The sequence below is a fragment of the Mobula birostris genome, chromosome 10, assembly GCF_030028105.1.
Source record: "Mobula birostris isolate sMobBir1 chromosome 10, sMobBir1.hap1, whole genome shotgun sequence".
Taxonomy (NCBI): Eukaryota; Metazoa; Chordata; class Chondrichthyes; order Myliobatiformes; family Myliobatidae; genus Mobula; species Mobula birostris.
The window spans coordinates 75,110,786-75,131,536 of record NC_092379.1 but is presented as its reverse complement, the minus strand read 5'-3'; the positions used below and the strand labels follow the sequence as shown (position 1 = coordinate 75,131,536).

The window sequence follows — 20,751 nt, the reverse complement described above, 5'->3', positions numbered from 1 at the left end:
AAACATAGGAAGGAGGAGCTTAGGAGAACAAAGGCACCTAACAGCGACTCCTTTGCTTGCATCGTCGGAAACAGCTCTATTTCTACCTTTAATATCTCTATTTTTCCCTTTCAGGGCTCTTCTGAAGACCCTGACCTGGAGTTACACGCTGACTTCAGTTCTTTGCGGGAATGGGTCCCGGGGTCTCACGACTGCCCACCATTGGATATGCCAATGACGTGGCCTAGAAGACTAATGCACTTTCAGGGTTCTGGGATTTCATGGCTCTGGAGGCAGGCAGACTTGAAGTTGGTGCTGCCATAGGAAACTGGTGTGTGGTGGGAGATAGAAGATCGAAAGCAGCGAGCTGGCTGCTGGCTGTATGCCCAGAGACCTGAGTTCTTTGGACACAGCGCTCAGAAAAAGCAATACAACAGACTTTTAACATTGTAAATCAGCAAGTTTGTTATGTTTCTCCTCTCCTTGTGAAACGGGGACATCTGTTTTTCACTTACTAGGGAGAGAGAGAGAGCCTGTGGTATGCCAAGTACTGAGTAGTCTTTGGGGCTCTGCAAGTCTGTGCCTTTATTATGTTTTGCTACATGCTTGAATGCTCGGTGGGGGGGGTGCCGATGAGTTTCTGCTGGTGTGGGAGGGGGGTCATTGCTTTGCTGCTGTTCATGCATGGGTGGGGGGAGCTGGGGGTACTTTGTGGTTCTAACATGTAACTGTCATTCAATCTTTGTGGCAGTCCTCTGTTTTCATGAATGTTTCAGAGAAAAAGAATTTCAGGATGTATATTGTATACATCCATCTGACATTAAATGTACCTTTGAAACACAAGAGATTCTGCCATTGCTGGAAATCCAGGGTAACATACACAAAAACTGGAGGAACTCAGCAGGTGAGACAGCATTTATGGAGAGGAATAGAGTTGACTCTTCTGGTTGAGACTCTTTATCAGGACATGAGGCGCTATTCCTTATTTAGAAGAAGTGCAATGAAGTAATGTTGCCTTAAGCGAGAGCCAGTGAAAAGCTGATATAGATTAGCCTGATAAACCAGAGCAAACAAAATGAAAACACAAGTTTAAATCGAAAAAGAAAGAGAATTAGAATGAGGGACTTTGGAGAAGAGAGAAAAGAGATCAATAGTTTGGCCAGATGAAGATCCCCTATCCAATCTTAAGCTGGGGTGGTGATCTGGTTGAGTACTGATTTAAAAAAAAAGAACAGTAGAACACGAGACTTAAGAGGTTGGTCAAGGGTCAACATAATTTCCATGGATATTCACACACAATAAAATGCTAGTTTCAAACTACTTAAGATCCATGTGGCAATTTACTTAACTCGAGTCATTTGGTCAAGAGTTAACACTTGTGAGACTGAACCAAAAGATTAGAGAACATGGAATCCAGGGCAAGTTAGCAAATTGGAAAGTGGGAGGATATTGCTGAAAGGTTGTTTTTATTATGTGACTAGTGGGATTCCAATATTTGTCGTACATATTTACCGCTGTACTTGCTCTACATTCATGACTGTGTGGCTAAGAATAGCACAAATGGCATCTATAAATTTGCAATTAACACCGCTGTTGTTGGCAGAATCTCAGAGGAGGCATACAGAAGCAAGGTAAATCAGCTGGGTGAGTGGTGTCACAACAATCTTTACTAACCATCAGCAAGACAAACAAAGTTAATTGTGGCAATCATAACGGGGAAGTGGGAGGAACACACAGCAGCCCTGATTGAGGGGTCAGGGGTTGGTGGGAAGGGTGAGAAAATTGAAGTTCCTGGGTAGGGGCATCGTAGAGGATAGAGGAGCTACCCTTGGCCCAACACATTGATGCAATCATGAAGAAGGCATCACAACAGCTATACTTCATTAGAAGTCATCACTATCATCAAGAACATCTTTCCCTAACCCCACCCCATTTCCACTTTCCATAGGAATTACGCTGTACATGACTTCCTTGTCCACTCGTCCCTCCCCACTGATCCACCACTTGACACTTACCCCTGCATGACAGACGCTACAACTTCCCCTGCACCTCCCCCTCGTCATCATCCAGGGTCTCAAATAGTCCTTTCAGGTCAGGCAACACCTCACCTGTAAGACGATGGGGGTAATCAGTTGTACCCAGTACTCCCGGTTCAGCCTCCTGTACATTGCTGAGACCCATGCAAATTATAGGACCATTTTGTCGAGCACTTTCACTTTGTTTGCCACAAAAGGCAGGATCTTCCGATAGCCACCCATTTAAATTTGATTTGTCATTCCCATTCTAACGTTCCTAGCCATGACCTCCTCTGTTACTAGATTGGAGGAGCAACAACCCATACTCTATCTGGGTAGCCTCCAATTGATGGTATGAGCATCAATTTCTCTAACTTCCAGCAATTTCTTCCCCTCCCTCCTTTTCTCTTTTTTCAAATTCTCATTCTGGTTACCCCATCTCTTTTCCTCACCTGCCTATCACCTCCCTCTGGTCTTCCTCCACATTCCCATTCTTCCATGGACTACTGTCCTCTCCATTAGATTCCTCCTTCTTTACCCTTTACTTCTTCCCTCTATCCCCTCCCAGCTTCTTACCTCATCCTCCTTCCTCCACCCCACCCACCTTCCCCCTTACCTGGTGTCCCCTATCACCTGCTAGCTTGTATTCCTTCTCCTCCCCACTCCTTGTTATTCTGGCTTCTGCCCCTTCCATTCCAGCCCTGATGAAGGGTCTCAGCCCAAAACATTAGCTCTTAATTCCCCTACATACGTGCCAGCTGATTTGCTGAGTTCCTCCAGCGTTTACTGTGTAATACTTCATAAATATTTTGAGGAGATTTGATCCATCACTGAAGACACTGTACTGCTACCACACAGGACACATTTCATTCTCATCATGGTCACTGATAATGCAGCTGATTCTGATTGAGATTAAACCCTGGGGGGGTCTCCGGTGCAGCTTTAAAAGCTGTTCACTGTTCTTCCTATTTCATGTCTGAGCAGAGTCTTGACAGGCTGGGTTTTATTTTTCATGGAGCGTAGGAGGCTGAAGAGAGACTTGATTTAGGAATGTAAAACAATGATAGATAGCACAGGTTTTAAGATTCAGATTCGTTCGTTTTCCATAAGACCGTAAGAAGTAGGAGCTGAATTAAGCCATTCAGCTCATTGAGCACACTCCACCATTTCATCATGGCTGATTCATTTCCGTCACAATCCCATTCTTCTGCCTTCTTCCCGTAACCTTTTACGCCCCGACTAATCAAGAATCTATCAACCTCCACCTTAAATGCACCCAATGATCTAGCTTCCGTAGCCGCTTGTGTCACTGAATTCCACAGATTCGCTGCCCTCTGGCTAAAGAGATTCCTTGTCATCCCCATTCTAAATAGACGTCTCTCTGTTCTGGGGTTGTGTCCTTTGCTCCTAGACTCCCCCACCACAGGAAACATTCTCTACACATTCACTCTGTTTAGGCCTTTTAACATTTGATAGGCTTGAATGAGATCACCCCTCATTCTTGTAAATTCTAGTGAGTGAATCACTCCTCATATGTTAAGCCTTTGTTTCCTGGCATCATTTTTGTGAACTCCCTCTGTACCTTTTCCAACGTCAGCACATCTATTAAATAAGTGTCCCAAAACTGCTTGCAATTCTCCAAAAGAGGCCTTGCCAGTGCCTTATAAAGCCTTAGCATAATATCCTTGCTTTTATCTTCTAGACCTCTCAAAGTGAATGCTAAAATTGCATTTGCCTTCCTTACCACCAACTCAACCTGCAAATTTACTTTATTACTTTATTGTCACCAAACAATTGATACTAGAACGTACAATCATCACAGCGATGTTTGATTCTGCGCTTTGCGCTCCCTAGAGTACATATCGATAGTAAATGTTAAAAATTTAAATTATAAATCATAAATAGAAAATAGAAAAGGGAAAGTAAGGTGGTGCAAAAAAACGAGAGGCAGGTCTGGATATTTGGAGGGTACGGCCCAGATTCGGGTCAGGATCCATTCAGCAGTCTTATCACAGTTGGAACGAAGCTGTTCCCAAATCTGGCCGTACGAGTCTTCAAACTCCTGAGCCTTCTCCCGGATGGAAGAGGGACGAAAAGTGTGTTGGCTGGGTGGGTCGTGTCCTTGATTATCCTGGCAGCACTGCTCCAACAGCGTGCGGTGTAAAGTGAGTCCAAGGACGGAAGATTGGTTTGTGTGATGTGCTGGGCTGTGTTCACGATCTTCTGCAGCACCTTCCAGTCTTGGACAGGACAACTTCCATACCAGGTTGTGATGCACCCTAGAAGAATGCTTTCTACAGTGCATCTATAAAAATTAGTGAGGGTTTTAGGGGACAGGCCAAATTTCTTTAGCTTTCTCAGGAAGTAAAGGTGCTGGTGGGCCTTCTTGGCAATGGACTCTGCTTGGTTGGACCAAGTCATTAACCTTTTAGAGAATCTTGCATGAGGACTCCCAAGATTTTTCACAATTAGAGAAAAGTCTATGCTTTTATTCTTTCTACCAAACTGTATCACCATACAATTCCTGACACTGTCATCAATTTGCCACTTATTTGCCGATTCTCCTAAACTGTCTGTCCTTTTTCAGCCTCTCTGCTTTCTCAACACTACCTGCCCCTCCATCTATATTTGTATTGTCTGCAAACTTGGCCATAAAGCTATCAATTCCATCATCCAAATCATTGACATACTGTACAATGTAAAAGAATTGGTCCCAACACCAACCCCCGTGGAACGCCACTGCTCAACAGCAACCAATCAGAAAAGGCTCCCTTTATTCCCTGTCTTTGTCTCCTGCCAATCAGTCAATTTTCTATCCATGCTATTATCTTTCCTGTAATACCAAAGCTGCCTCATGTGCAGCACCTAAATAAATGCTGTCTGAAAATCCAACTACATAACATCCACTGATTTTCCTTTGTCTATCCTGCTTGTAATTTCTTCAAAGAATTCTAACAGATTTGTCAGGCAAGGTTTTCCCTTGAGGAACCCATGCTGACTATGATTTATTTTATCATGGGCCTCCAAGTACCCCAACACCACATCCTTTACAATCGACCAACATTTTCCCAGCCACTGAGGTCAGACTAACTGGCTCATAATCTCCTTTCTTCTGCCTCCCTCCATTCTTAAAGAGTGGAGTGACATTTGCGATTTTCCAGTCTTCTGGAACCATTCCAGCATCCAGTGATTGTTGAAGGATCATTACTAATGGTTCTACAGTATCTTTAGCTAACTTTTTCAGAATCCTGTGGTGTAGTCCATCTGGTCCAGATAAGTTACCTACCTTGAGACCTTTCAGTTTCCCAAGCACCTTCTCCTAAGTAATAGCAACTACACTCTCTTCTGTCCCTTGACACTCTTGAATTTTTGAGATACTGCTTGTGTCTTCCAAAGTGAAGAACAATGCAAAATATTTATTCAATTTGTCCCCCCTAACAAACTGTCCAGCATCATTTTCCAGTGGTCCAATATCTACTTTCGCTTCTCATTTACTCTTTATATATCTGGAAAAAACTTTTGGTTGGCTAGCTTACCTTTATATTTCATCTCTCCCCCCCCCCCCCACCGCATAGCTTTTTTTAGTTGCATTCTGTTGGTTTTTCAAAGTTTTCAAATCCTCTAACTTCCCAGTAATTTTTGCTCTATCATATGCCCTTGCTTTTGCTTTTAAGTTGGCTTTGACTTCCTTTGTTAGCCACGGTTGCGTCATCCTGCCTTTAGAATACTACTTCTACTTTGGGATGTATCTATCCTGCTCCTTCCAAATTGCTCCCAGAAATTCCAGCCATTGCAGCTCTGCCATCATCCCTGCTGGTATCCCTTTCTAATCAACTTTGGCCAGTTCCTCTCTCATGCCTGTGTAATTCCCTTTACTCCACTGTAGTACTGATGCACCTGACTTTAGATTCTCCCTCTCAAACTGCAGGGTGAATTCTATCATATTATGATCATTGGCTCCTAAGAGTTCCTTCACCATAAGCTGCCTAATCAAATCCAGTTCATTACAGAACACCTAACCTAGAATAGCTGATCCCCCTCGTGAGCTCAACCTCAAGCTGCTCTAAAAAAGCCATCTTGTAGGCATTCTACAAATTGTCTCCCTAGGGAGCCAACACCAACACGATTTTCCCAATCTTCTTGCATAATGAAACCCCCATGACTATCATAGCATTGCCCTTTTGACATGCATTTTCTATCGCCCATGGTAATCTGTAGCCCACATCTGGGCTGTTGTTTGGAGGACTGTATATAGCTTACACCAGGGTCTTTTTACCCGTGCAGTTTCTTAACTCTACCCTCAAAGATCCTACATCTTCTAATCCTATGCCACCCCCTCTGCTTACCTTCCTGTGCTTTCAATACAATATCTATCCTTAGATGTTAAGCTCCCAACTATAATTTTCTTTCAATCAAAACTCAGTGATGCCCTGAACATCATAACTGCCAATATTTAACTGCACTACAAGATCATCTACCTTATGAACTCAGTGCATTCAAATATAACACCTTCGGCCCTGTATTGCCATCCTTTTTGATTTTGTCCCCTTTTACACTGCAACCCATCCCACTGACTGCAATTTTGCCCCATCAGCTGCCTGTCTTTTCTGACAGTTTCACTATACACTGTTGCTGCTTGTAAACAAATCACCTTGTCACTCAGGTACTCTTCCCCTTGCCAAATTAGTTTAAACCCTGCCCAAACCTGCCCACAAGGATATTGATCCCCCTCAGGTTCAGGTGCAACCTGTCCCTTTTTGACAGGTCGTACCTTCCCCAGAAGAGGTCCCAATGATCCCGAAATCTGAAACTCTGCCCCCTGCACCAGTTTCTCTTCTGCCAAATTATCCTATTCTTACCCTAACTGGTGCAATGCACAGGCTTCAATTACTTGTTTGCGTGAAGTTCACAAAGAAAATAGGAAGAAAATTTGTAACACAGATGTGTTACAAAAGCAGGAGGTTTATCGTAAAAGGAAAAGTGGCAATTGGGATCTGGAATGCACTGTTTGACTGGGTTCTTCCCAACATTGAAGAAATATCTGGATGAGCAGTTAAATAAAATGTTCTCTTGTATTTCTTGTAAAGATTATGTATAATTTATGTTTGTGGTTTTCTTGTGACTGCTGCTCACCTGATGTCACGTGCCTGTGGTGGCTGCTGCTGGCAAGCTTTTCATTGTACCTGTGCATACATGTACTTGTGCATAGGACAATGTATTCAACTTTTGAATTCTGAATTGCAAGGCATGATGAGATGCAGAACAAGTGGTGACTGGAGAAATTTGAGTAAGTTGATGAGAAGGATATCAACACCTAATGTAGGCAAATGGGATTAGTGTGGATGGGTATTGATATGGTAGGCCAGAGACCTGTTTCCACGCTGTATCACTCTATGACCTCGGAAATGAAAGGTTGGAGGTTCAAAGCAAAGAGAAGTAAAAGGTTATCGACTGAAGTTGGTTGTTAAAAGCAGCATGTCATTGAAATCATAGAAATAAGGAAAAAGAAAAATGCTGGATGGAAACAGTGTTGGGCCATTTTTTTTCTGGAGGGAAAAGAACAGTCTGTAAAGTGCTTTAGGTTGTTTTGAACAGGAAGCAGTTCTATAGCTATAGTTTATGTTTGGTGTCTGCTACGGCTTACTAAATTGCTATTGCCTCAGTGATCCAAGGTTGTGTGTACTGTTGAACTGGTCTCGCACAAGACTGGCCTTTTCTTTCGACACAAACTAGGTCTTTTAAACCTTAACACTTTGCCCTGTTGATATCATGTCTCTAAACCTTGCAGCAATTTGTGTGCAGTAGGATCCCATAAACAGCAATGGAAGGATTGGTTTCAGTCTGCAAATTCATACAGATGGTTCCATTTCTTTCAGCACTACATGCGTAAACATTGATATTGGAAGTCAAACTTTATTATGGAGAATAATTTCACAGTAGCATGCATAAAATGTGGCAATAAACATTTCTGCAATTCGTGACAAAATAATGAAAATTGTCTCTTGTTCTGATCACAAAAACACTACTGTTCCTTCAGAATTAGAATCATGGTTTTACTTTTAACGACGAAAGGGGCATTTATTTTCTGCCAGAAGTGAATATAATCGTTCTGGTGAAAAGTTAACAAAATCTATAGCACTAAGACCCTATCATATTAATATAAACAGGATTAAAATCATGAAAGCACTTCTTGCCAAAAGCCCCCACACAGTCTGATTCATTATCATTGAGAACATCATGATTCATCATTATAATAATATTTCCTTTGCTATAATCTCAACTTCAATCAATTGCAAAGCCAGTTGACTAAATCTGGGTGTATAGCCAAGGTAGAGAGGAAGGTATTGTGATTAATCTTTATACATATTCAGTTTGTAAAACACCAAAATTTGGCGGGAGTCATTTTGCTTTTATGCAATTTATAGTACTTATCAGACAAACACGAAGAATCAGAGATACACCACCAATGACCATAAATGATTGATTTTTACATTAATCTTGCATTAATTCCTTTTTTAGTCATTCCACATTTTCTTCAACTCCACCAAGTTTCTAACATTCACTCAGACATCTGGGGAAATTTACAGTGGTGTTTAACTACCAACCTGCATGTCTTTGGAATGTGGGAGAAAAAAGCTAGAGCACCCAAAGGAAACCTACAGATTCAGAATCAGAATTAGAATCAGGTTTATTATCATCGGCATGTGACGTGAAATTTGTAAACTTAGCAGCAGCAGTTCAATACAATACATAATCTAGCAGAGAAGAAAAAAAATAATAAATGAAATAAAACATAATAACAATAAACAAGTAAATCAATTATGTATTAAATAGATTTAAAAAATGCAAAATCAGAACCATAGAACACTGCAGCACAGAAAACAGGCCATTCAGCCCTTCTAGTCTGTGCCGAAACATTATTCCGCTAGTCCCATTGACCTGCATCCAGTCCATAACCCTCCAGACCTCTCCCATCCATGTACCTATCCAATTTATTCTCAAAACCTGAGAGTGAGACTGCATTTACCACGTCAGGTGGCAGCTCGTCCCACACTCCCACCACTCTCTGAGTGAAGAAGTTCCCCCTAAACCTTTCCCCTTTCATCCTAAAACCATGTCCTCTCGTATTTATCTCTCCTAATCTAAGTGGAAAGAGCCTACTCGCATTTACTCTGTGTATACCCTTCATGATTTTGTAAACCTCTATCAAATCCCCCCTCATTCTTCTACACTTCAAGGAATAAAGTCCTAACCTGTTCAATCTTTCCCTGTAACTCAACTCCTGAAGACCCGGCAACATCCTTGTAAACCTTCTCTGCACTCTTTCAATCTTACTGATATTCTTCCTATAGTTAGGTGAGAACTATAGAAATACAGCATATTTTTTTTAAAAGTGAGGTAATGTCCAAAGCTTCAATGCTCATTTAGGAATCGGATGGCAGAGGGGAGGAAGCTGTTCCTGAATCACTGAATGTGTGCCTTCAGGTTTCTGTATCTCCTACCTGATGATAACAGTGAGAAAAGGGCATGCCCTGGGTGCTGGGATGCTGGGACGCTGCTGGGACACTGCTTCCTATAGATGTCCTGAGTATGTTGTAGGCTAGTGCACAAGATGGAGCTGACTAGATTTACACCCTTCTGCAGCTTCCTTCAGTCCTGTACAGTAGTCCCTCCATACCAGACAGTGATGCAACCTGCCAGAATGCTGTCCATGGTACAACTATAGGAGTTTTTGAGTGTATTTGTTAACATGCCAAATCTCTTCAAATTCCTAATAAAGTATAGCCACTGTCTTGCCTTCTTTATAGCTGCATCGATATGTTGGGACCATGTTAGATCCTCAGAGATCTTGACACCCAGGAACTTGAAACTGCTTGCTCTTTCCACTTCTGATCCCTCTATGAGAATTAGTTTGTGTTCCTTCTTAGTATGGTCATGTAAACTCCACCCAGACAGTGCCTGAGGTGAGGATTGAAGTTAAGTCTCTAAAATTGTGAAGCAGCAGTCTTATTAGCTGACAAGGTAAAATCACAAGTCAATGGCAACAGAATGGAGCAAATATAAAGGGGTTGACAGAAGGGAAAAAGGGGCAAAACAGACCCATGTTTACAATATAAAATAGATTCTTTATTCAGAAATAACGATCTAAAAATTACCAACTAAAAGGAAAACATTAATATTTTGTTATTGTTTTGAATTATGGTTGTAACTATGAAAGAAGCTACATTTTTCAGCTGTCTTGTTTAATCATCTTGAAGCAATTGTTTTAACTGTTATACTACATAAAGTGTAAACTGACCTATCCCCAGCAACACACTTCAACCTTGTAGAAAGTGGATTGAAGACTGATAATGTCATTACAGGAGATTTGATTCAATTTCAAAACCAATTTTTAGAAATTTCAGAAAACAAATGAAAATAAAATTGAAAATAGTTGAAGAGCAGACACTAATTATATAATAGTAATAAAAAATCCAATCTATCACTGTGAAAATACAACTACATTTTAGTTACATGGTTCAAACTGTTGATGTATTCTTTCTACCATTATTTCCACACAAGATATTATCTATGGTTGCAAAAGTATTCCATTGGGATATTTGTTTATGAGCCCAGTAAGTGTTTGTTTAATATTTCTCACACTTCTATTTAAAATCTCTGCCTCTTAAACCATGGATAATATTAAATCTTTGCTCATTCTGTTGAAATATCGTTGGTCTGATTTGTATTTTTATGTCTGTAGGAGCTTCCCAAACAATTAGGTTTTTTTTCCTGCATTTTCTGTTATAAATTCAGAGAGAAAGATATAGAGGGAGGCAGGTTAAAAGCTGGATGGCAGCTAAAACTGAAATTAAAATCATTTAGTAGTTGTTAAAAAAAATTGCGGGCCTGGTGTTAAGGCTACTGTAAATTGGTCAACCCACTTCAATTATAATATTCACATAAATTGCAATTTGGACAATGTAGTATAATCTCAATCAGAATCCAATTTGGAAACAATTATTAGACACCTTATATATCTAGATAACAATTATTAGACACCTTATATATCTAGATAACAAGTTATACTGTTGTGGGTAACCTACCCATGTATTGAACCCTTCAATGATCATTTCTTCCCTGAAAAATGGTAGCAGCACATTTGAAATTCTGGGACAAATGCCAATTCGATATACAAACTAAATGACAATAGTCTTGTCTATGCTACTCATGGAACCACAATAATAGGAAACTAAAATATCATGAAAAATGGAAAGAAAAGCAGAAAGTTCTGGAAATACTCAGCCAGTATATCTTAGTTGAGTTCCATATGGGGGAGAAATAATGGATTAGAAGGCATTTGATTAATCTAGATACCTCAAGAGCTGTTACAGAAAATATAAATAAGAGGTGTATTTTAGTTTGGAGACTGGGCAATCAACCTTGTGATAAATATTTGCTTTCTGGGTCAGGAGGCCATTTATTTTTTTTGGCCAAGCTTTGCTTTCTAAGCATCACAGCAGCCACATGTAAATATCAAACAGTTGTAAGTTAAACTTCCAACTATATTCATTGTTTAGTTTCTGGTTGTAAACAGAAGCCAGTCTTCAGTTCTTAATGTAAATGGAAAGTATCAATCAGTTTCAAGTTGTAAAATCTTAGTTTGCAAGGAAGCACTGTTTAGATAACAGAGTGCTGGCCATTACACCTATGCTGAAGAGATGCAGTATAAAACAATAAGCTATTTAGTTGGGCCTGTTTCAAAACAGACCAATACCTTCACAAACTTTAGATGTTAGATTATTTATATTATGAGGACACACAGTCCTCTTTTATTGTCATTTAGAAATGATACAATGTTCCTCCAGAATGATATCACAAAAACACAGACAAACCAAGACTAAAAAAACTGACAAAACCACATAATTATAACATAGAGTTACAACAGTGCAAAGCAATACCGTAATTTGATGAAGAACAGACCATGGGCACGGTAAAAAAAGTTTCAAAGTCTTTCAAAAGTCCCATCATCTCACGCAGACGGTAGAAGGTATGATCACCTGGATCAATCTTTCTAACTGTTTAAATTATACTTCCTCAGCTGTAATTGGGCAAAGAAAAAAAACATGCTAGTTGTCCGCAAAACCTTATGAAAAGGAAAACTTACCTCATCTTAATGTTTCAAAAACTCTCCATTTGACAATGTCTCTATGGCCTAAGTGCATATATGATTCTAATTTATGAAAGTAAGACCAACATATATTATCTATCTCATTGATAGTGATTATTTTTTTTGAACCACTGCAGTCTTGAGAAGCTGTCTGGATTAGAGGGCATCTGCTATAAGGAGATGGTGGGAAAACTGATGTTTTTTTACTGGAGCAGCGGAGGCTGAGGGGAGAACTGATAGAGGTTTATAAAATTATGAAAGGCAGTGAGTTGACAACTGGTATCTTTTTTCCAGAGTCATGTCCAATGCTAGAGGCCTGCATCTAAGACAAAATGGTTAAAGATCAAAGGAGATGTGCAGGGCAAAGTATTTAGCGTAGTGAGTGCCTGGAATATGATACTATAGATGCTGGTGGAGACAGATGTGATAAAGGTGTTTAAGAGGCTCTGAGATAGATACGTGAATATGCAATGAATGGAGAGAGATGGAGTACATTAGCTTAATTATTTAGACGCAACATAATGGGCTGAAGAGACCGTTCTTTCGTTGTACTGTTCTACTTTGCAAAGATAATATCATTTGCAAGGTATCAAATTCCCAAAACAAACATTGTATTCTGAGAACTGTCATGAAGTGAATTGAACATGATGTGAGTATGGACGTGAATTGAAGGATGTGATCAAAACTTCTTTGAGGAAATGTGACATTACCATTGATGTGTGAAGCTCTCGGCTAGGACCATCCCTGAGATCAGCGTATAAACAAAAAGGTGGCAGCATGTTGAGAGGAGGAATAGGAGGCAGTTTGCACATATTTTTATACAGGTTGTAGAGTTTGTTACTTCACCACTTACTCATGCCTTCTGCAGCAACTTCTGATGCACAAAAAGTAGAAACAAATGTTACAGTCAAAAGTTCAAACTGTGCCAAACACGTTGGTAGAAGGGTTATAATATATTCCAAATAAGAAGAAAATTTTGAATGGAAGAAGGACACTACTGTGGCTGACAAGTGAAGTCAGAGCCAAAGTAAAAGCCAAAGAGAGGGTATACAAGAAAGCCAAAGCTAGTGGGAAGATAGAGGTTTGGGAAGCTTTTAAAACCTTGCAGAAAGAAACTAAGAAAGTCATTAGGAAGGAAAAATGAATTATGAAAACTAATATCAAAGAAGATACTAAAAGCTTTTTAACTATATAAAGAGTAAAAGAGAGTCGAGGGTAGATAGAGGACCAATAGAAAATGATGCTGGAGATATTGTAATGAGAGATGCAGAGATGGCAGGGGAACTGAATGCGTATTTTGCATCAGTCTTCACAGTGGAAGACATCTGTAGTATACCGGACGTTGAAGAGTGTCAGGGAAGTGAAGTTTGTGCAGTGAAAATTACGACTGAGAAGGTACTCAGGAAGCTGAATGGTCTGAGGGTGGATAAATCTCCTGGACCTGATGAAATGCACCCTTGAGTTCTGAAGGAAGTAGTTGGAGAGATTGCGGATTAGCAATGATTTTCCAAGAACTGATAGATCCTGACTTTGCATTGAATGACTGGAAAATTACAGATGTTACTCTGCTATTTTAGAGGGTGGGAGGCAGCAGAAAGGAAACTATAGACCTGTTAGTCTGACATCAGTAGTTGGGAAGTTGTTGGAATCGATTGTTAGGGATGAGATTACGGAGTACCTGGAGGCGCACGACAAGATAGGCCAAAGGCCAAAGGTGAAAGGAAAATCCTGCCTGAAAAACCTACTGCCATTTTTTGAGGAAATTGCAAACAGGGTAGACAAAGGAGGTGCAGCAGATGTGGTGTACTTGGATTTTCAGAAGGCTTTTGACAAGGTGCCGCACATGCAGCTGCTTAGCAACATAAGAGCCCATAGAATTACATTGAAGTTACTCGCATGGGTGGAGCATTGGCTGGTCAGCAGAAAACAAGAGAGTGCGAATAATGGGAGTCTATTCTGGCTGGCTGCTGGTTACCAGTGGAGTTCCACAGGGGTTGGTGTTGGGACTGCTGCTTTTTACAATGTATGTATGTAATTTGGACTATCGGATTAATAGATTTGTGGCTAAATTTGCCGATGATACAAAGATAGGTGGAGGAGCAGGTAGTGTTGAGGAAACAGAGAGCTTGCAGTGAGATTTAGATAGTTTAGGGGAATGGGCAAAGAAGTGGCAAATGAAATTCAATATTGGAATGTGCATAGTCATGTACTTTGGTGGAAGAAATATATGGGCAGACTATTATTTAGATAGGGAGAGAATTCAAAATGCAGAGATACAAAGGGACTTGGGAGTCCTTGTGCAAGATACCCGAAAGGTTAACCTCCAGGTTGAGTCGGTGGTGAAGAAGGCGAATACAATGTTGGCATTCATTTTGAGGTACAGAATATAAGAACAAGGATGTGACGTTGGGGCTCTATAAGGCACTCATGAGACCACACTTGGAGTATCGTGTGCAGTTTTGGGCTCCTTATTTTAGAAAGGATATACTGACATTGGAGAGGGTTCAGAGAAGGCTCATGAGAATGATTCCAGGTACAAAAGGGTTACTGTATGAGGAATGTTTGGCAGCTCTTGGACTGTATTCCCTGGAGTTCAGGAGAATGAGGGGAAACCTCATAGAAACATTCCGAATGTTTAAAGGCTTGAACAGATTAGATATGGCAAAGTTATTTCCCATGGCAGGGGAGTTGAGGACAAGAGAGCTTGACTTCAGGATTGAAGGATGTCCGTTTAGAACAGAGATGCAGAGAAATTACTTTAGTCAGGGGGTTGTGAATCTGTGGAATTTGTTGCCACAAGTTGCTGTGGAGGCCAAGTCACTGGGTGTATTTATAGCAAAAATAGATAGGTTCTTGATTAGCCAGGGCATCAAAGGGTATGGGGAGAAGGCAGGGGAGTGGGGATGACTGGAAGAATTGGATCAACCCATGATTGAATGGAGGAGCAGATTCGTTGGGCTGAATGGCCTACTTCTGCTCCTATATCTTATGGTCTTATTACAACCTGATTCCATTCTACTTTTGTGGTTCTGAAAATCAGCAATAAATGCAGATGCTGAGAATCTAAAACAATTAATAATTACTAATACAATTACGAATACAATTTAAAGTAGTGCATAGGGCTCATATGTCTAAAGATAAATTAGCCTGTTTTTATTCCCATATAAACCCTATTTGTGACAGATGTCACTCTGAGGTGGCTTCTTTAACTCATATGTTTTGGTCCTGTCCTTTTTTGGAAAAATTTTGGAAAGATATTTTTGATATTATCTCAACAGTTTTGCATTTTGATTTATAACCCCATCCTATTACGGCAATTTTTGGTTTGCCAATGGTAGAATATAGATTTTTATCCTCTTCAGCCTGTCGGATGATCGCATTTGTTACCTTAATGGCCAGAAGATCCATTTATTGAACTGGAAGGAGACCAATCCTCCTACGACATTTTTGATCCTTCGGTTAAATTTGAAGAGACTTGGAAACCATTTAGAACCATAGAACCAGAGAAACTACAGCACAGAAACAGGCCTTTTGGCCCTTCTTGGCTGTGCCGAACCATTTTCTGCCTAGTCCCACTGACCTGCACACGGACCATATCCCTCCATACACCTCCCATCCATGTATCTGTCCAATTTATTCTTAAATGTTAAAAAAGAACCTGCATTTACCACCTCGTCTGGCAGCTCATTCCATACTCCCACCACTCTCTGTGTGAAGAAGCCCCCCCTAATGTTTCCTTTAAACTTTTCCCCCCTCACCCTAAACCCATGTCCTCTGGTTTTTTTCTCCCCTTGCCTCAGTGGAAAAAGCCTGCTTGCATTCACTCTATCTATACCCATCATAATTTTATATACCTCTATCAAATCTCCCCTCATTCTTCTACGCTCCAGGGAATAAAGTCCCAAGCTATTCAACCTTTCTCTGTAACTGAGTTTCTCAAGTCCCGGCAACATCCTTGTAAACCTCCTCTGCACTCTTTCAACCTTATTTATATCCTTCCTGTAATTTGGTGACCAAAACTGAACACAATACTCCAGATTCAGCCTCACCAATGCCTTATACAACCTCATCATAACATTCCAGCTCTTATACTCAATACTTTGATTAATAAAGGCCAATGTACCAAAAGCTCTCTTTACGACCCTATCTACATGTGACGACACTTTTAGGGAATTTTGTATCTGTATTCCCAGATCCCTCTGTTCCACTGCACTCCTCAGTGCCTTACCACTAACCCTGCATGTTCTACATTGGTTTGTCCTTCCAACGTGCAATACCTCACACTTGTCAGTATTAAACTCCATCTGCCATTTTTCAGCCCATTCCAATCTTTGTATCATCAGCAAACTTGCTGATCCAATTTACCACATTATCATCCAGATCATTGATATAGATGACAAATAACAATGGATCCAGCACTGATCCCTGTGGCACACCACTAGTCACAGGCCTCCACTCAGAGAAGCAATTCTCTACCACCACTCTCTGGCTTCTTCCATCGAGCCAATGTCTAATCCAATTTACCACCTCTCCATGTATACCTAGAGACTGAATTTTCCTAACTAACCTCCCATGCAGGACCTTGTCAAAAGCCTTACTGAAGTCCATGTAGACAATATCCTTCATCCACTTTCCTGGTAACCTCCTCGAAAAACTCCAACAGATTGGTCAAACATGACCTACCACGCACAAAGCCATGTTGACTCTCCCTAATAAGCCCCTGTCTATCCAAATGCTTGTAGATTCTGTCTCTTAGTACTCCCTCCAATAACTTACCTACCACTGACGTTAAACTCACCGGCCTATAATTTCCCGGATTACTTTTCGATCCTTTTTTAAACAACGGAACAACATGAGCCACTCTCCAATCCTCCGGCACCTCACCTGTAGACAGTGACATTTTAAATATTTCTGCCAGGGCCCCCGCAATTTCAACACTAGTCTCCTTCAAGGTCCGAGGGAACACTCTGTCAGGTCCCGGGGATTTATCCACTTTAATTTTCCTCAAGACATCAAGCACCTCCTCCTTTTCAATCTGTACAGTTTCCATGGTCTCACTACTTGATTCTCTCAATTCCATAGATTTCATGCCAGCTTCCTTAGTAAATACAGACGCAAAAAACCTATTTAAGATCTCCCCCATTTCCTTTGGTTCCGCACAAAGCCGACCACTCTGATCTTCAAGAGGACCAGTTTTATCCCTTACAATCCTTTTGCCCTTAATATATTTGTAAAAGCTCTTTGGATTATCCTTCACTTTGACTGCCAAGGCAACCTCATGTCTTCTTTTTGCCCTCCTGATTTCTTTCTTAAGTATTTTCTTGCACTTCTTATACTCCTCAAGCACCTGATTTACCCTCTGTTTCCTATACATTTCATACAACTCCCTCTTCTTCTTTATCAGAGTTGCAATATTCCTTGAGAACCAAGGTTCCTTATTCCTATTCAATTTGCCTTTAATCCCGACAGGAACATACAAACTCTGCACTCTCAAAATTTCCCCTTTGAAGGCTTCCCACCTACCAATCACATCTTTGCCAGAGAACAACCTGTCCCAATCCACACTTTTTAGATCCTTTCTCATTGCTTCAAATTTGGCCTTCTTCCAGTTAAGAACCTCAACCTTAGGACCAGATCTATCCTTGTCCATGATCAAATTGAAACTAATGGTGTTATGATCACTGGAACCAAAGTGCTCCCCTACACAGACTTCTGTCACTTGCCCTAATTCGTTTCCTAACAGGAGATCCAATATTGCATCCCCTCTAGTTGGTCCCTCTATATACTGATTTAGAAAACTTTCCTGAACACATTTTACAAACTCTAAACCATCTAGACCCCTAACAGTATGGGAGTCCCAATCAATATATGGAAAATTAAAATCCCCTACCACCACAACTTTGTTTCCTGCAGTTGCCTGCTATCTCTCTGCAGATTTGCTCTTCCAAGTCTCGTTGACTATTGGGTGGTCTGTAATACAATCCCACTAATGTGGCCATACCTTTCCTGTTTCTCAGCTCCACCCATAAGGACTCAGTAGACAAGCCCTCTAATCTGTCCTGCCTGAGCACTGCTGTAATATTTTCCCTAACAAGCAATGCTACTCCCCCACCTTTCATTCCTCTGCCTCGATCACATCTGAAACATCTTTCAACATTATTCAACATTTTCATATGATGTAATTTGACCTTTCCGAATCCTACTTATTAACTTAAAATATGTGAATAGAGGAGTGGAGTTGACGACATTACTGAACGTGTTCAATTTAAGATAATGGTCTAGCCTTGTTTTGTTCCGTTCGCTTTTTTTGGGGGGTTTAGTATTTAGTTTTACTTTTTTTGTTTTTCTCTTGGGGTTTTACTTTGTATTTTTTTTTCTTTTAATTTTTTCTCTACGATTAATTATATCAAGAGCTTGGAAGACTATTATACTTGTATTATTTGAAACCTTTTTTGTATATGCTTATCAACAAAAAGATTATTCCAATGTCTCTGTATAAACATTGTTATACTATTTATAGTTTTGGAAAATTAATAAAAAGATTTAAAAAGAAAGAGAATCTAAAACAATTAATAAAAGACGTTGGAAATGCACACCACATCTATATGAAGATAAACAGGATGAAACCTTCAGTCTGGAGATGCTTCAACAGAACTTGAAAGAGGACATAAGACATTGTACCAACAACACACATCAAAGTTGCTGGTGAACACAGCAGGCCAGGCAGCATCTCTAGGAAGAGGTGCAGTCGATGTTTCAGGCCGAGACCCTGACGAAGGGTCTCGGCCTGAAACGTCGACTGCACCTCTTCCTAGAGATGCTGCCTGGCCTGCTGCGTTCACCAGCAACTTTGATGTGTGTTGCTTGAACTTCCAGCATCTGCAGAATTCCTGTTGTTTAAGACATTGTACATCTGCTTGGAGGGCTTGGGAGGGTGATGTCTCTGAAAAAGTGAAATTGGATTGACCATGGGGATAAGCTGTAAACAATGTTACATGGTGCATAAATGAATGAGAATACTTGGTAGGGGGGAACATAGACAAAAGAACACAGATAAAGGAATGTATGTTTTGCAAAATGCAGAGCAGTTGGACAAGTCTAATAGATCAGACCAGGTATGTCTCCACTCCCAGAGAGAAAAAAGGTAGGAAAACAAAACAAGCTGAGCTAATCTTATGTAAGGGTTTCTTCTTTCATGTTACTTGCTAAGGCTAATAATGAAATGGCTTCTCTGTAATGTTAACTGATGAGGTAATGTTCTCTGTAGCTGCGTGTTTGGGTTATAATTAGTGATAATGGAACTTGTATTTATTTGCTAACCAATTGGGATAGATGTTATTCTTTCTGTTTGTGTGCAAGGTGTTAGATTGCGCGGGCCTCAGGGGAGAAGGTGCGAGGAGGATGAAGAGAGAAGAGGTGGCTTGAGGAGACGGTTGCTGGATCCGCTGGGCCTGGGCTTGGGGCGGGAGCTCAGGGGTCAATGACGAGCAGAGGAAGATCAGCGAAAGGGAATCTGTGAGCTCCAACGTTTGTGCACTGGACATGTTTATGAGATTATTGGTGCCTTTTATTTGTTTTCCTTTTCTTTTGTTTCTCTACTAACCCCATACTTAGATATAAAATCTTAATCGTTTAACTGCACATTGTGGACTGAATGTTATTTCAGGGTACTGATGTTACACAGGGGACACAACACACAGCATCCACCCAAACAAGAGTGTTAAAGTTTGGCTGGGTAGAGGGTGCCACCCCCGAGATCATGGCACTAGGCAAAGCGAGTCTTACAATGTGGGGGCTCATCTGGGATATGGATTTCTGTCGAGTGCTGCATGTTCGCCCTGTTTAAATCAGTGCTGGTGTGTCTCTGTGGGATTATGGTTAGACAAGTGTGCCTCTGTGGGATTGAGGTTAGTAACGGGCTGAAGTGGGGTGCATATGCGTATCTTGGATGGATTGTTCATTCGATTTTTGAGTATGGTTAAAGCTGATGGCAAGTTTGAAATTGTAGCGCAAAAAGTTGATAAAATGGCAGGCTCAGACCTTGCTTTAGCACGGGCTAGCGCTAACGTCACGAAGGTGGGATTGTCAGTGTCTATTGGTGCCCCGGGTGAGGCAGGGCCAGGGGGTGTCCATATTGTCAGGAGCAAGGGAGTGGTCGGAGTTGAAATGTCTAATTAGTCCTCGTCCTCCAGTGGAGAGTGAGAATTCTGGGGTAGTGTCCACCTTTGTTTCTCTGGTGAATAGATGTTCCCGCAAGAGCAGGTTCGGTTTTTCCTCCGGAATAATGCTCACCCCTGAAGGGGCGGAGGCGTAAGAGATGTGGACGGAACAGATCTCTCAGTTGTTAGATGAGTGGCAGTGCTCGGTTGAGGGAGAGCGACAGGGACTGGTTGAAAGTTTGAGTAGGCGGGCTGCTGATGGTGTTAGGACTGTTAGGTTCAATTACCCCGTAGTGACAGCTGCCAGTTATCTGAAAGTGTGGGAAAATGTATTTGATTCGACTGGAAGTAACATACAGCACCTGGGGGGCTTTCCATACCTGTGTCAAGAGATTGAGGAAAAGCTTTCAGTGTATCTTCTCTGGCTAGGGAGGCAGCTAAATTGCTT

At 41.0% G+C, this 20,751-nt stretch overlaps 1 pseudogene; it reads right to left on the bottom strand.

Moving 5' to 3' along the window:
• The window catches only part of LOC140203708 (methylmalonyl-CoA epimerase, mitochondrial pseudogene), a 29,559-nt pseudogene extending 9,584 nt beyond the window's left edge, over nucleotides 1–19,975 (bottom strand).
• Nucleotides 19,976–20,751: the final 776 nt, after the last annotated feature.